The 14536-nt window shown below is 54.8% G+C and overlaps 1 protein-coding gene across 2 annotated transcripts in view; it reads right to left on the minus strand.

Annotated features, from left to right (window-relative positions):
- Window positions 1-14404, minus strand: part of LOC135203656 (gem-associated protein 8-like) — a 60610-nt gene extending 46206 nt beyond the window's left edge. For both annotated transcript variants that reach the window (XM_064233513.1, XM_064233515.1), the window contains exon 1: window positions 14262-14404. The gene's annotated coding sequence lies outside the window, so the exon portion shown is untranslated. The remainder of the gene's footprint in view (window positions 1-14261) is intronic.
- Between the last annotated feature and the right edge of the window lie 132 nt (window positions 14405-14536).

Below are 14536 nucleotides of genomic sequence, written 5' to 3' on the forward strand. Positions count from 1 at the left end.
TCGTTCTCGTCCCACACTCCTGAAGTCAGCAACTCCTCCAGTGTGCGCCCCATCCCTCGGTCGATGCGTCTGAGACAGCTGCATGTCCGGAGTGCGCAGAGGCACTCCTCTTAAGAGGTTCCTGTCGTCGAGCCACCAGGCTAGGTCCTGCCTCACCTCCTGTGTCAGTGACACTGGAAAGCTTGGGGGATCCGTCGCCTGTGACCAACTCTCCTTTAGTCTCCATTGAAGAGACCGCAGGTGAAGACGCCCGTGAGGGGACTAACTTCTCGAGTGACGACAGGTGTCCGATCACGACTTGCCATCGCTGAGCTACCTGTTCCTGCCGAGACAGGAACTGGTTGGCTGCCTCTCTGAATCTGCTGATCCGCGAGTCCGCGGGGAAGACTCGCCCTGCTACCGTGTCGATCAGCATACCCAGGTACTTCATCCTCTGCTTGGGCTCGAGATCGGACTTCTCGAAGTTCACAACGATCCCCAGATCGCGACAGAACTCGAGCAGCCGATCCCTGTCCTTGTAGCAACTGCGAGCGGGAGCTCGCCAGGACTAACCAATCGTCGAGATACCTCATCAGACGTATCCCGTGCGAATGGGCCCAAGCAGACACCAGAGTGAACACTCGCGTGAACACCTGTGGGGCGGTTGAGAGACCGAGCACAGTGCCCTGAACTGGTTACACCGTCCCGTCGAGAATGAAGCGGAGGTACTTTCTGGAGGACTGATGAATGGGTATTTGGAAATACGCATCCTTCAAGTCCCACTGAAAGCATGAAATCGTTCTCCCTGATGGAGTCGGAGCACTGAGCGTGCCGTCTCCATCGTGAACCGGGTCTGGCGAACAAACCGGTCAGGGGAGAGAGATCTATCACGGGCGGGCGCCAGCCTCCCGTAGACTTTTCCACCAGGAAGAGTCGACTGTAAAAGCCCGGTGACTGATCCGTGACGATCTCTACAGCTCTCTTGCTCAGCATGGTCTTGATCTCCTGTCTGAGTGCTACGTCCTTCGGTGACCGGGGACGTACGACTGCTGTTGGACCGGGTTGGAGGTGAGGGGTGGCCGAGATTCGAAGGGTAATAGATATCCCTCCCGAAGGACATCTACAATCCAGGTCTCGGCGCCGTAGCGCTGCCAAGTTGCCCAATGGCTGGCCAGGCACCCCCCCACTTCCGGCAGCATGTGAGGGGGAACGCCGTCCCTAGCGTTTCCCCCCTTTCTTCGACTTCTTCCAGAGCCTCCACGGGATGAAGGGCTGGGAGGAGGGCTGGTTACGGCCCCCCTTGCCAGAAGTTGAAGAAGACAGAGTCCATTCCTACGGGGCTTCGACGCAGCAACCGTCTTAGCAGCGAGGAAGCGCTAGCCGAGCTCTTAGACTTGGCCGCAGTCCGAGGCTGCCCAGAAGCCTTCGAGACTGCCTGGTGAACCAGACGGTCACTGTCTTCAGTGCGCCGTCTGTCCACCGCTAGCGTCCACCATCTCTCCTGGGAAGAGAGACGTGGAACTCCGTAGAGGTCCTTTCGAAGCCCCAACGCCGCCTTCACGCCCGGCCGCCCTGGAAACCCGAGTAAGGACAGCGTCCCTTCGTCGGAGAACCAGGTTGGCCCACAGGTTCACCGTCTGGTGGGCAAGGAAGGAGATGGCTCTTCCCCCAGACTGGCAAAGTCTCCTGAAGGCCGAGTCCTCTCGGAGAAATTCCCCCGGAGTTGGCTGCGACCTTAGATACTGTGAGACCACAGATCTAGCCAGGAGACGGCCTGGAAAGCTGCCATGGCGGTAGATTCCAGGCCGAGTGCCTCTTGCTGCGAGAACCACAGGTTCTCGGACAGGAGCTGTTGCAGAGACACGGCCCGGAGTCAGCCTAGCTAACTCCGGGTTCACCTGTTTGGGCGGCATCGGGTCTTCAGATGGCACGTAAACCGCCGCTGTCGTAGCAGAGGGAGGTGGAAGCAGCTTGGCTCGACCTGCCAGACTTGAGCGAACCGTCTTGTCCGGAGACAAGCGATTCAACCTGGTCTAGCACTGAGTCCGCAAGCTCGGAACGCGGCAAACCCACCGTCGGTCTGGGTTCCCTCTTCGGGCCCCAGAACGACTCGAGCCGGGACGTGGGCTCGGATGGTGGGAGCGGCGATCCTTCGAGTCGTTGTGCTGACGAATCAGCGCAATAACCTCGGCAAAGTTCCTCTGGATCTCGGGTGTGATAGCATCCTGTGGAGTCGGACCGTCCAGTCCCTCGAACAGGAGTACCTCCCGAGACCCTCCTCCCTCCAGGAGAGGAGCAGCGACAGCCCCCTCTGGGTCTCCTCCAACCACCTGTGCGTACGACCTGGCTGGTCCGAGAACCGAGCCTGGTACGTACGACGACGTGGCGGGATCCTGAGGGGCGCACCCCTCACGATCACTCCTCAATACCTCGCCCCTCCCGGTGTAACCCGAGGAGGTTGAAGGTATGGGAGAGGCAGACCTGACGCTCTCTCCTCGCTCACTGGCAGAACCAGCTGGCTTGGAGGACTGCAGGCGATCGCCAACCCGCGGTGGCGATCGAGCTGCAGACCTAGTCGAGCCGTCTCGCTGTGGAGAACGGCTGGACCGAGAACAGCGGCCCCGGTCTCGTGTGTCAGAGGAGCTGGTGCTGGTCGCCGTACCCGATCGCTCTCTGTGAGAGCGACGGTCAGGCGACCGGCGAGCTCCACTGTCACGGTGAGACCGGTGCATATCTCACGGTGCGTCAGTTCGCTGGTACCAGCCGTGGCTGGTGCCGCGACGGGGGGACCTCTTCCCAGCCTCAGCCCGTGGCCGGTCGTGGACCGTCACGTCCGCCCGGGTAGCCAGCCGCTCGCCGTGAGAGCGAGAGCTGGTCTGGTGAGAGTCGCGTGAGCGGCTGTCACCAGTCTTCCGCTCCGTGCCGTGAACCTGACGCTGAGCGGACTTGAGTCTGGTTCCTGGCTGCACGGTCGCTGGTAGGCGACCGTACACTCGGTACCTCTCGCGAACGAGCGGCCGAGACGGATCCCTGCTTGCCGTGGCCGAACCACTAACAGCAGGTGTTAGGAAGTGCCGGTGTTAGCCGGCACCCCCTCTGGCCCCGTAGTCTTCTTCCTTGCGGGAGAAGAGACGGGTCCTGCTCCCGAGGAGCAGGGCAGACCAGCGGAAGAACCCCCCGTCTCACCAAGAGCGAGACGGGCCCTTAGAAGCTCCCGAAGGAGACTTCTTAGGGGGGGGGGGAGGCGACCTTCTTCTTCTTAGGCGGGGAGCCTTAGAAGAAGTGGGGAAGGGGAAGGCGGCAGACGACGACGACGACGAAGAAGACGATGAAGACGACGACGACACCTTCCTCCTCTTCTTCTTCTTCTTCGTCAACCTCCTCAGGACCGACGTCAGATCTGTCATCCAGGACGGAGCCGGGGCTGCTGTTGCCGAAGCAACAGGGCCCTGGACGTACCTGTCCGAAACAGACCAGCATCGGGAGCAGCGGCGCCAGGAACAGGGGACAACATCAGCAGGTGCGAGCATCACAGGAAACGGCAGTCGAGACGGCAGGAGCAGGAACAGGAACAGCAGCGGTGGTCACGGCAGGTACGGCAGGCTGTGTGGACGGTACAGATGTCTAACCAGCGGCACAGACATCATCGGCACCGGTGGGAGGTCCAGGGGCGAGCTCTTCGGGCACATGAAGTCCGGTCGTGGCAACACGGCAAACCCAGGTGGCGGCATCACACTCCCCCGAGTTACGGCGACTGGCCCCTGCACCGATGTTGTGGGTGTCACAGAGACCGCGTGCTGGGTGTACACCAGGTGAGGAGGTGACGCGTAGCCAGGTGTTGTCAGGGTCGTGGTGGTGGTTGTGACCGTAGCGTGCTAACCGCCACGGAGCCAGCGAGATGATAGAGCAGCCCCTGGACACTCGGCACGCCCTGCAGTCCCAACGACGCCCACACCTGTCCGAGGTCATCCTTCACGGCAACCGCACCTGAGGAGCAAAGTCGGGTGATTAGGAGGATCCTCTACCCGCTCGCGCGAAGACGAGCGGATAGAGGACCCAGAGTACAACTCTACGTCGGGGTATCTAGCGCCTCCTCCACACTGGACACACGGGAGAGGAGAAGGACCTAGACACCGCCCCCGAAGGGGAAGGCGCGAGACGTGGAAGTTGAGCGGGCGGCAGGAAAGAAGACGAAGTGTCCGTCACCAAAGGAGTCGCGGGAGAGCTTTCCGACGACTCCTTTGCAGGCCTTCGCTTCTTGCCCTGCCCTCATACAATGTCCACTGCGCCTCCGACCAGTTCATACAAACATCACAGGGCTCGGCCCGGGTGCATTCGCGCCCCCGGCACCGAGCACACAAAACATGAGGGTCTATCTCGGGAAAGATCTGAATTTCCCCACATTTGCGCCCTCGGTACCCGGGCAAAGTCTCCTTGGGGTAGCGAGGCGCGGAGATTCCATCATTAATGAATTCAGCGTAATTAATATGAAAAGAGAGAATACTGTACTTACAATCTTTCATACACAATTACAAACAAACAAGAAAGCAAACGACGAGCAGCGGGCAGAGAGCGAACACACACGTCCATCCACTGTGAGGCCGAAAGCAAAAGTGATTTGTTTACCTCCCAGTCGCGCGCGCGCGCCTGTCGGACAAGCAGTTAACTACCGAACCCCTTGTTCGAAAGCTTACGACCTATCCAGCTGCCGCTAGTATCTTCTATTGTAAAAGGACCGAAGGTTTGTATGCCGTGTCGGAACAAATGACAATTTGTCTAAAATTGCATTTTTCCTAACTATACAAACCTGAGGTCCTTTTACAATAGGAAGGTACTAGCGGCAGCTGGATAGGTCGTAAGCTTTCGAACAAGGGGTTCGGTAGTTAACTGCTTGTCCGACAGGCGTGGCGCGCGCGCGACTGGGAGGTAAACAAATCACTTTTGCTTTTGGCCCAAGCAAAAAACTGCAGAGTGAGGGGTGGCATGAGGTGGGTGGGGCTATGTGTAAAGGACCTCAGGTTTGTATAGTTAGGAAAAAATGCAATTTTAGACAAATTGTCATTTGTTCCGACACGGCATACAAACCTTCGGTCCTTACAATAGGAAGACTCACTTCTTGGGGGGTGGTGGAATCTGAGTCTTTTGTGAACAGACTGGTGTTCGCCCAACCTTGGAAGCCTCCCTGGTCGTAAGAGCGAGGGAGGGATCCAAGCCTCTGTCCGATTGATCGGGGTGTGCACCGCAGGATCAATGGTCAGACCTCTGGACCGAGTACTAAGAGAGAGGGCAAGCGTATCTCTTCGTACCAGCAATGTAAGAACTTGTTCCTGTACAGGAGCAAAGTTAAAGTCATGGTTTTGACTCTTGTAGGCATCCACTTCCCCCCCTTGTAGAAGAAGTGGTGATATGCTGCTCCCATCCCTCGTGAAAGGGATAGGATGGGGCTCTGTCATATAGCTCACCGGCATCTCGTCCTTATCCAGCAGGTGATGACCGTATCCCTCTAGCGACAGGTAGAGGGGGAGAAAAAGATAGAAAGAGAAGCCAGTCACTTTCTCATCACTATCTATTCATACAGTCACACCAGGACTCGATGCTGTTCAGGCCTGCTAGGTCTGGGTTAGCTAGACGACGTGTTGAGCAGCCACCACGGGTCCTAAGGAAAACCGATCCAAGGACCTATGGGCAATATCCAAGAGGTATAAGGAAGTTGCCGGTGGTCTGGTTGTACCAGACCCCTGCCTTCCATACCTGCGCCACGGAGAAGTTCTTACGAAACGCCAACGAGGGGCCAATACTTCTGACTCGTGAGTTCTCGGACGGGACGTACGGATGTCGTCACTACCATCAGCATCATACGCCCTCCTGAAGACCTCACGCAGCCAGGACGAAAGAGTGTTCTTGATACTTCTTTCTTGTTGACCCCGTTGCTAACGAAGAGGCTTCGACACTCAGGCCCGAGGTGTCGAGTTCTCTTCAGATAGCGCCGCCCGTAGCGTCCTCCCAGGACAAAGCAGATCTCATCCACATCATTATCTGCATGACGCTCCCGTACTCTCTTCGCCGATGCCAGGTCCAGCAAGACGAGGGTCATTTGAGTTCCCTGGGTGGCAAGACCTTTGGAAGCTGCTCCTAAGCAAGGAGATCTCGAACGAGTTTGAGATGTCCAATCCCGTCAGTTCAGGACGAGCGACAAGGCGGCTCTGTATCCTTTGACTGTGGGAACTTAGAGGAGCTTCCTCGGCGAAGAAAAAACGAGGAAATCCGCTACTGCTGAAGAGTGGCTCTGAGAAGAGATAGGCCCCGTCTACGACACCAACCACCGAAGACGGCCAACTTCTCCTGGTACACAGCTGCAGAGGACTGACGGACGTTTCCAGCCATCTCTGTTGCTGCGCTACGAAAAAAAGCTTCTCGTTCGGAAGAGAAGGTGGATAACAGCCAGCCGTGAAGACGTAGGGACTGGGACTGCTCGGTGGTACCGCTCGACGTGTGACTGATCACCTTGCGAATCAGGCTGAACGGGTAAAGGCATAGGCGAAGAGGTTGTCCCACGGGTGTTGAAGAGCGTTCCTCTGCAGTTGCCCATGGATCCGGCACGGATTCCCGAGAAGAACACCTGGAGCTTCCTGATGTGCCGGATGGCGAACAGATCCTCGACTGGTCGCCCCCACAGGTCGAAAAGCCTTTCCGCCACGTCCTGGTGTAGAGACCATTCGGTCCTTATCACCTGATCCCGACGGCACTGAGCGTGTCTGCTACTACATTCCTTCCCTGGAATTGTAGCGTGCCGACAGCTCTATTGAGTGTGCCTCGGCCCACTCGTGCACCTGCCGAGTCAACTGATACAACGGGAGAGACACTAGGCCCCCCTATTTGTTGACGTAAGCCACCACCGTGGTGTTGTCGACATCATCAAACACCACTGAGTGTCCCATCAAGCGGTCCTGGAACTCTTGGAGAGCGAGGAACGCTGCCTTTAGTTCCAGTACATTGATGTGAAGGTGCTTGTCGTTCTCGTACCACACTCCTGAAGTCCGCAACTCTTCCAGGTCCGTGTGCACCCCATCCATCGGTCGATGCGTCTGAGAGCAGCTGCATGTCCGGGGGGGAGAGTGCGCGGAGGCACTACCTCTTAAGGGGTTCCTGTCGTCCAGTCACCTGGCTAGGTCCTGCCTCACTCCTGTGTCAGTGACCATGGAAGGCTTGGGGGATCCGTCGCCTGTGACCAACTCTCCTTTGGTCTCCCTGAAGAGACCGCAGGTGAAGACGCCCGTTAGGGACTGGCTTCCCGAGACGACAGGTGTCCGATCACGACTTGCCATTGCTGAGCTCCCTGTTCCTGCCGAGACAGGAACTGGTTGGCTGCCTCCCTGAATCTGCTACCGTGTCGATCAGCATACCCAGGTACTTCATCCTCTGCTTGTGCTCGAGATCGGACTTTTCGAAGTTCAGAACGATCCCCCGATCGCGACAGAACTCGAGCAGTCGATCCCTGTCCTGTAGTAACTGCGAGCGGTAGCTCGCCAGGGCTAACCAATCGTCGAGATACCCCATCAGACATATCCCGTGCGAATGGCCCCAAGCAGACAGCAGAGTGAACACTTGCGTGAACACCTGTGGGGCGGTTGAGAGACCGAAGCAACGTGGCCTGAGCTGGTCACCGTCCCGTCGAGGATGAAGCGGAGGTACTTTCCGAAGGACTGATGAATGGGTATTTGTAGATACGCATCCTTCAAGTCCACTGAAAGCATGAAATCGTTCTCCCTGATAGAGTCGAGCACTGAGCGTGCCGTCTCCATCGTGAACCGGGTCTGGCGAACCAACGGTTCGGGGGAGAGAGATCTATCACTGGGCGCCAGCCTGTCGTCAGACTTTCCACCAGGGAAGAGTCGGCTGTAAAGGCCCGGTGACTGATCCGTACCGATTTCTACAGTTCTCTTTCTCAGCATGGTCTTGATCTCCTGTCTCAATGCTACGTCCTTCGATGCCCCTGGAACGTACGCCTGCTGTTGGACCGGGTCCCAATGGCTGGCCAGGCACCCCCCCACTTCCGGCAGCAGGTGAGGGGGAACGCCGTCCTTCCACTGTGAACGTCGTCTGGTTGGGGCTGATCGAGACCTGACAGGAGAGAGCCGATACCGCTCCGACTCGTTCCAGTCCTCGTCGAGGTCGAAACCTCAGGAGGACCGAAGGGATATATAAATACGATGTCCGAAGACACGTAGAAACGCCTCTGTCGCAGTAGAGGAGGTGAAGGAGCTTGTTCGACCGTCCAGAACCGAGAGAGCCTTCTTGTCCGGAGACGAGAGACTACCTGGCTCAACCCAGTCGGCAAGCTTCCGATCGCGGTAGACCCACCGTCGATTTTGGATTCCCTCTCGGGCCCCAAAACGACTCGAGCCGAGACGTGGCCTCTGCTGGTGGGAGCGGCGATCCTTCCCCGAGGTCATTGAGCTGACGAATCAGCGCCGTAACCTCGGCAACAAAGTTCCTCTGGATCTCGGAAGTCACAGCATCTTGCAGAGTGGGACCGTTAAGCCCTTCGAACAAGAGCATATTCCAAGAACCTTCCTCCTAAGAAGGGGGAACAGCGACAGCCCTCTCGGTCTTCCCCATCCACTTGCGCATACGTCCTGGCCGGTCCAAGAACCGTGCCTGGTACGTAGGGCGCTGTGGTGGGATCATGAGGGGCGCACCCCTCACGATCACTCCTCAATACCTCGCTCCTCCCGGTGTAACCCGAGGAGGTTGAAGGTACGGGGAGAGGCAGACCTGACGCTCCCTCTTTGCTCGCTGGCATAACCAGCAGGCTTTGAGGGCTGCAGTGCGATCGTCAACCCGCGGTGGCGATCGAGCTGCAGGCCTGGTCGAACCGTCTCGCTGTGGAGAACGGCTGGACTGAGCACAGCGGCCCCGATCTCGAGTGTCAGAAGAGCTGGTGCTGGTTGCCGTACCGGTCGCTTTCTTGTGAGAGCGACGGTCAGGCGAACCTGCAGGCTCCACTGTCGCAGTGAGACCGGTGCTTGTCCTCACGGCACGGTCACTGCGCTGGTTTCCAGGCGTGGCTGGCACCGGCGAACGGGAGGACCTCTTCCCAGCCTCAGCCCGTGGTCGGTCGTGGACCGTCACGTCCCGGGTAGCCAGCTGTTCACCGCGAGAGTGAGAGCTGGTCTGGTGAGAGTCGCATGAGCGGCTGTCACCAGTCTTCCGCCCCGTGCCGTGAACCTGACGCTGAGCGGACTCAGAGGTCTGGTTCCTGGCTGCACGGTCGCTGGTAGGCGACCGTACACTCGGTAACTCCCCGCGAACGAGAGGCCGAGACGGACCCTGATGCAGTGGCAGAACCACTGACACCAGGCGAGGAAGTACCGGTGTTAGCCGGTACCCTCTGGTCCCCGTAGTCTTCTTCCTTGCGGACGAAGAGACGGGCCCCGCTCCCCGAAGGAGCAGGGAGGACCAGCGGAAGGAACCCTCCCGTCCCACCGAGGTGAGACGGGTCCCGAGAAGCTCCCGAGGAAGCTTCTTAGGAGGGAGGAGGCGACCTTCTTCTTCCTCGGCTGTAAAGCCTTAGAAGTCGAAGGGGAAGAGGCGGCGGCCGACGACGATGAAGAAGATGAAGACGACGACCACGACACCTTCCTCTTCTTCTTCGTCAGCTTCCTCAGGACAGACGTAAGATCTGCTATCCAGGGCGGAGCCGGGGCTGCTGTAGCCGAAGCCACAGGGCCCGGACGCACCTGTACAGACAGACCAAAGTCTGGGGGTAGTACACCACCGAACAGGGACGACATCAGCAGGTATGGGCATCTCAGGAACAGCAGGCACGGCCAGCACAGCATGGTAGGGACAGCCAGCGCAGCAACGGCAGGAACAGCCAGCGCAGCAACGGCAGGGACAGCCAGCGCAGCAACTGCATGGACAGTCAGCCCAGAATCGGCAGGTACGGCAGGCAGCACCGGAAACACAGGAAGTGGAGCAGCAGCCAGCAACATCCTGGTACCGGCGGCAGGTCCAGGGGCGAGCTCTAGGGCAGCAGAAGTGTGGTCGCTGCAGCGCGGCAACCACGAGCGGCGGCGGCACGCCCCCCTCTCGGTACGGCGAACGGCACTTCACAGCGGCTGTAGGCAAGACTGTTACCACGTGAGGCGAGTACACCAGGTGAGGAGGGACGTCGTCACCTGGTTGCGTGGTCACCACTCCATGGGTGACCGCAGTAGGCCCAGACATAGAACCGCAGCCCCTGGACACCAGCACGCCCTGCAATTGGAAGGACGCCCATACCTCACCAAGGTCCACCCTCGTGGCAGTAGCACCTGCGGAAATAATAGTAGTAGCGATTAATGGGGGGAAATCCCTCGTGCGGGGGTTTGATCCCTCCCGAACGAGTGGAAGACCCCTAATACAATTGTACATCGGGCACCGAGCGCCCTCCCCCGCGCTCGACGGATCGGGCGAGGAGAAGAACGCCGATAACCTCCCCCCCCCCAACCCCCCCCCCAAGGGGAAGAGCCATCTGTGGGAACTGAGCGTGGGGGGGTCTCGTTCCCCACCCCCGCACAGTACCCATGTACCCAACAACAATATAAGAGCCCGAGAGCAATCGTGCCATCGGCACGAATACAAGGCATAAGGATCAATTCCCTGACTGAGCGGAACTTGAACCAAATAATATTGATGCAATCAATAATAAGGAACAAAATGAAAATGCATCTTGCAAAACGATTCACTTCACAATGAATAAGGGCTCGGATCGGAGGCCATTTGGCGCCCTCGGTACCGAGCGCAAGGGTGAAAGGTTTCATTCCTTACCTTTATGGATCAAGGTTTCTGGAAACCTTGATCCACAAAGAATTGATGCAATCAACAAATATATGAAAATGAAAAGACTACTGCGCTTGCGATTTCACTTCATACAAATAAAAAGGGGAAGGATCAATTCCCGTGAATAGCGGAACATTGATCCCAGTCAACAATGCAATCTCAATAAAAAAATGAAAATGAAAAAGAACTGCACTTGCGATTTCACTTCATTCAAAATAAAAAGGGGGAAGGATCAATCTCCGGGTAAGCTCGGAACCTGATCCAAAATGAGTATTGCTACAATAAAAAATAATATATGAAAATGAAAAAGAATACTGTACTTGCGATTCCACTTTCATACTGAATAAGTTTCCGTGCCGAGCGCATTCGTTCGGCAACGGCATACAGGTCAAAAAAAATATAAATGAAAAGAGCACTTACTTACGATTTTCATCTACACATTTCAAACCCAAATATACCGCTCGGAGCGAGCGCTTCCCGCCCTCGCGGCACCGAGCATACCACAATACGAGGATCATTCTGGGAAAATGAATTCCCCACAATTACGCCCTTCAGTCCCGGCACGGTCGGGTAATCGGAGGGCGTTGTGCAACCAAGATCCTTTAATTCACAATTGAATTCAATGAAATGATTGTACTTACAATTCAGTTTCACTAGATACATAGAAAAAGAAAAACACAATCATGCAAAAGCAAACGACGATGAAGCGGGCAGAGAGCGATGATACACGTCCACACGCCAGCAGGCCGAAAGCAAAAGTGATTTGTTTACCTCCCAGTCGCGCGCGCGCGCCTGTCGGACAAGCAGTTAACTACCGAACCCCTTGTTCGAAAGCTTACGACCTATCCAGCTGCCGCTAGTACCTTCCTATTGTAAAAGGACCGAAGGTTTGTATGCCGTGTCGGAACAAAGCGTCTATTCCTTCCTGAAGCAGAACTACCAGAAGAATAAAAGCACTTCCCAGTAACGCCTTTTCTCTGGCGTACTGCTGCAGCCTGGGACGCAACAACAGGACTGCCTGAATGGGACGACTAATCGTGAGCTAACCCCTCTCGCCTCCCTTCGACTGTCGTACATGCCTTCTCCCTTGGGTCTGGGAGCTTGACAGAGGTTTAGGTCTAGGAGCACGAGAAGGACGATCAGGCGCCCCCTCCACAACACTGTCACCAACATTAAACACTTCCACTTTATCGTTAATCGCTGTTTCTGATCCCCATGGAAGCAAGGGCAGCGAACACTTTCACAATTTGCGGATCAGTAGTGTCCTCAGATACAGCAACGGGCGCAGGAGAAACCTGAGGGGAAGGTGCTACTAAATCTACATGTGAATGAGCTGGAGAAGACACAGACATAGATTCATCAAGGTTACCTGAAGATCCAGATCTCTCACTTCTAGACACTGATCTCTCACCAGATCTTTTTCCAGTCTTTCCACATACTTAACAGAGCCTTTCCATTCTTCTCATTTAGACTCTATTCATTGCACCTATTCTCCCACGTACATACACTCTCTCGACACTTCTTACATACAGTATGGGGATCTACCGATAATTTCGGCAGTCTCACTTTACACCCTTCTTTCACACAAACTCTAAACATACTACGTGTACTTGAATCAGACATACTAACGAAATAACAATTGCGATTGCCAAGCTAACTTTCCAAATACGATACCAATATCCAAACATCGAAAAAGTCAGTCAACGAGCAGGAAATTCTATCAGAGAACCTTCAACGATGTTGCCGGTTCAGCTGGCAGAGAAAATCTGCACGAAAATGGGAATGGTTCCGAGCACCAGCGCCACGGGAACGGGGTAGCGATCACCTGAACTACCAGTGTACTAGCGGTTGCCGCGAGTTTTGAAATTCTGCCAGTGCGACAAGAGGATAAGCTATATACTATATACCTGCCAGGTAAGTGTCATGCATAAAATTTTCATTTTTTATATTTTCATTTACTGTCATGACAGTATGGTGCTTCACTTTGACATTTTGAATTGAACATGTTCAGCGAAAGAATTCAGTTCGACTATTATTACTACTGTCGCTGATCTTCTAGTGCCCTCCCTGTAGCTCTTAGCAACAGTGTACGGCAACTGCTGCATGATTAGCAAACTGCCGTACCTACAGCAAGTCAATAGCACAATACGGCACCACTGACAGAATCTGACGTAAGCCCACTACACTATGTTATTTGTATGGCAGGAAGTCTGAAATTGACGCATGCGCAATACACTGCCGTATCAATATCTATCGCTATCAGGGATCCGGCTGCTGGGGTAGTATGCAGATTTGTCAGGCAGGCCTCATAACTCCTTCTGCCCAGGACACCAATCCCTCCGCCAAGGTAAGTAGTTCCACCCGAAACAGCTGACGACCTCGTTGTGCCCCGACCCAATGCGCCAAGCGACCTCAGTCTCTCCTGGCTTCCCAACATGGCTGTGTCCACGTCTTATCCCAAACATCTTTTCAATTTGCCGCCGCCAATCCGGTCACATTGCTGGATTTGGGTGTCTTGTGTAATGACGAAAAGTCATTACTTATCTTTTTAAAGAAAAGTGACCTTCTTGGTGATTTTTAGTGAAGCGAAAAAGTGTGAAGAAGGCACAATCGGCCTTGTGAAGCATGGCGCACCTTCCAGTTGCGGTGTGTTGTCTATCGAGTCGTCCGAATCAGTAATTTCCGACTGGCCCAACGATTCCGATTTCGATCTCAAACAAGGTAAGTGCGGGTTTGTACAGTTTTTTTTATGCCATTTTTTCTTGCCAGAACATACAAGTTTGCCAAGAATCATTAAAAATGTCAATAAGGCGTGCAGTGCCGTTTGACCACGCCGAAACTAAATAATGCGCCAAAACATACGTCCGCCATCTTGTTTGTATTCGTCCGCCAATAATCTAGCAGACGGTACTCTTGCCCGACGAATCTTCAGGCGCTCCAGCTGCCGTACCAATATCCTGTGCCTAATTTCTAACTTTGGAGAAAATACTTACTTCGAAAGGAGCTTAGAGTCTCGAGCTCTTCTCTCACCACCAACTCGTGACTGGTGCCCATCTCCGGTGTCAGGAGGTGTTAAAGTACTTTCTCGGAGGGTGGATCAACAAGCGGGCAAGACTGGATCCACTAGTCCAGTCGGCTGTTCCCCCTAGTTCAGCCAAAGCTACAACCTACGCCTAGCCTAGGCTGAATCTTGTTAGGTATGCCGGCCTAGCTAGAAACTGGTCTTGTGTTACCAAGGCTCCCAGAGTCATTTTCTCCTATACTTATTAGCTAACCAGCTACAGTACCTCACATAAGAGGCTATATCTGAACGAGCCTTTCCTAAGACAAACTACTGTAGCCGTAGGCCTCGTTCGCCCTAGCTACTACTAGGCTAGTATTCATGTCTAGGCCTAAGCTACCTCTGACTAATTTACAAAAGAAACAAGTGCCATGATCTCCAACATTTCATTGCTTACCTTTGATGTCACGAGATGCTAAAATAAAGATATAGGCTAGATAGTACGTGTTATTTTATGTCTGTCTACATGGTCTAGTATTGGTTTACGTCCCTGAACCTTCAGCTCACCAAGCAAAGTTTTGTTTACCTGAGCACAACATACGTAAAGCCAAATTATTAATGCAACCAACCAGGATGATAATCATAAAGAAAAGTAATTAACATTAAAAAGAAATTATGATTTGTTCTCAGTAAAAGTACCTCTTTTACATATTTTTATTTTTATTTTGCGTG

Source organism: Macrobrachium nipponense, chromosome 36 (genome assembly GCF_015104395.2).
Source record: "Macrobrachium nipponense isolate FS-2020 chromosome 36, ASM1510439v2, whole genome shotgun sequence".
In the NCBI taxonomy this organism is placed as follows: Eukaryota; Metazoa; Arthropoda; class Malacostraca; order Decapoda; family Palaemonidae; genus Macrobrachium; species Macrobrachium nipponense.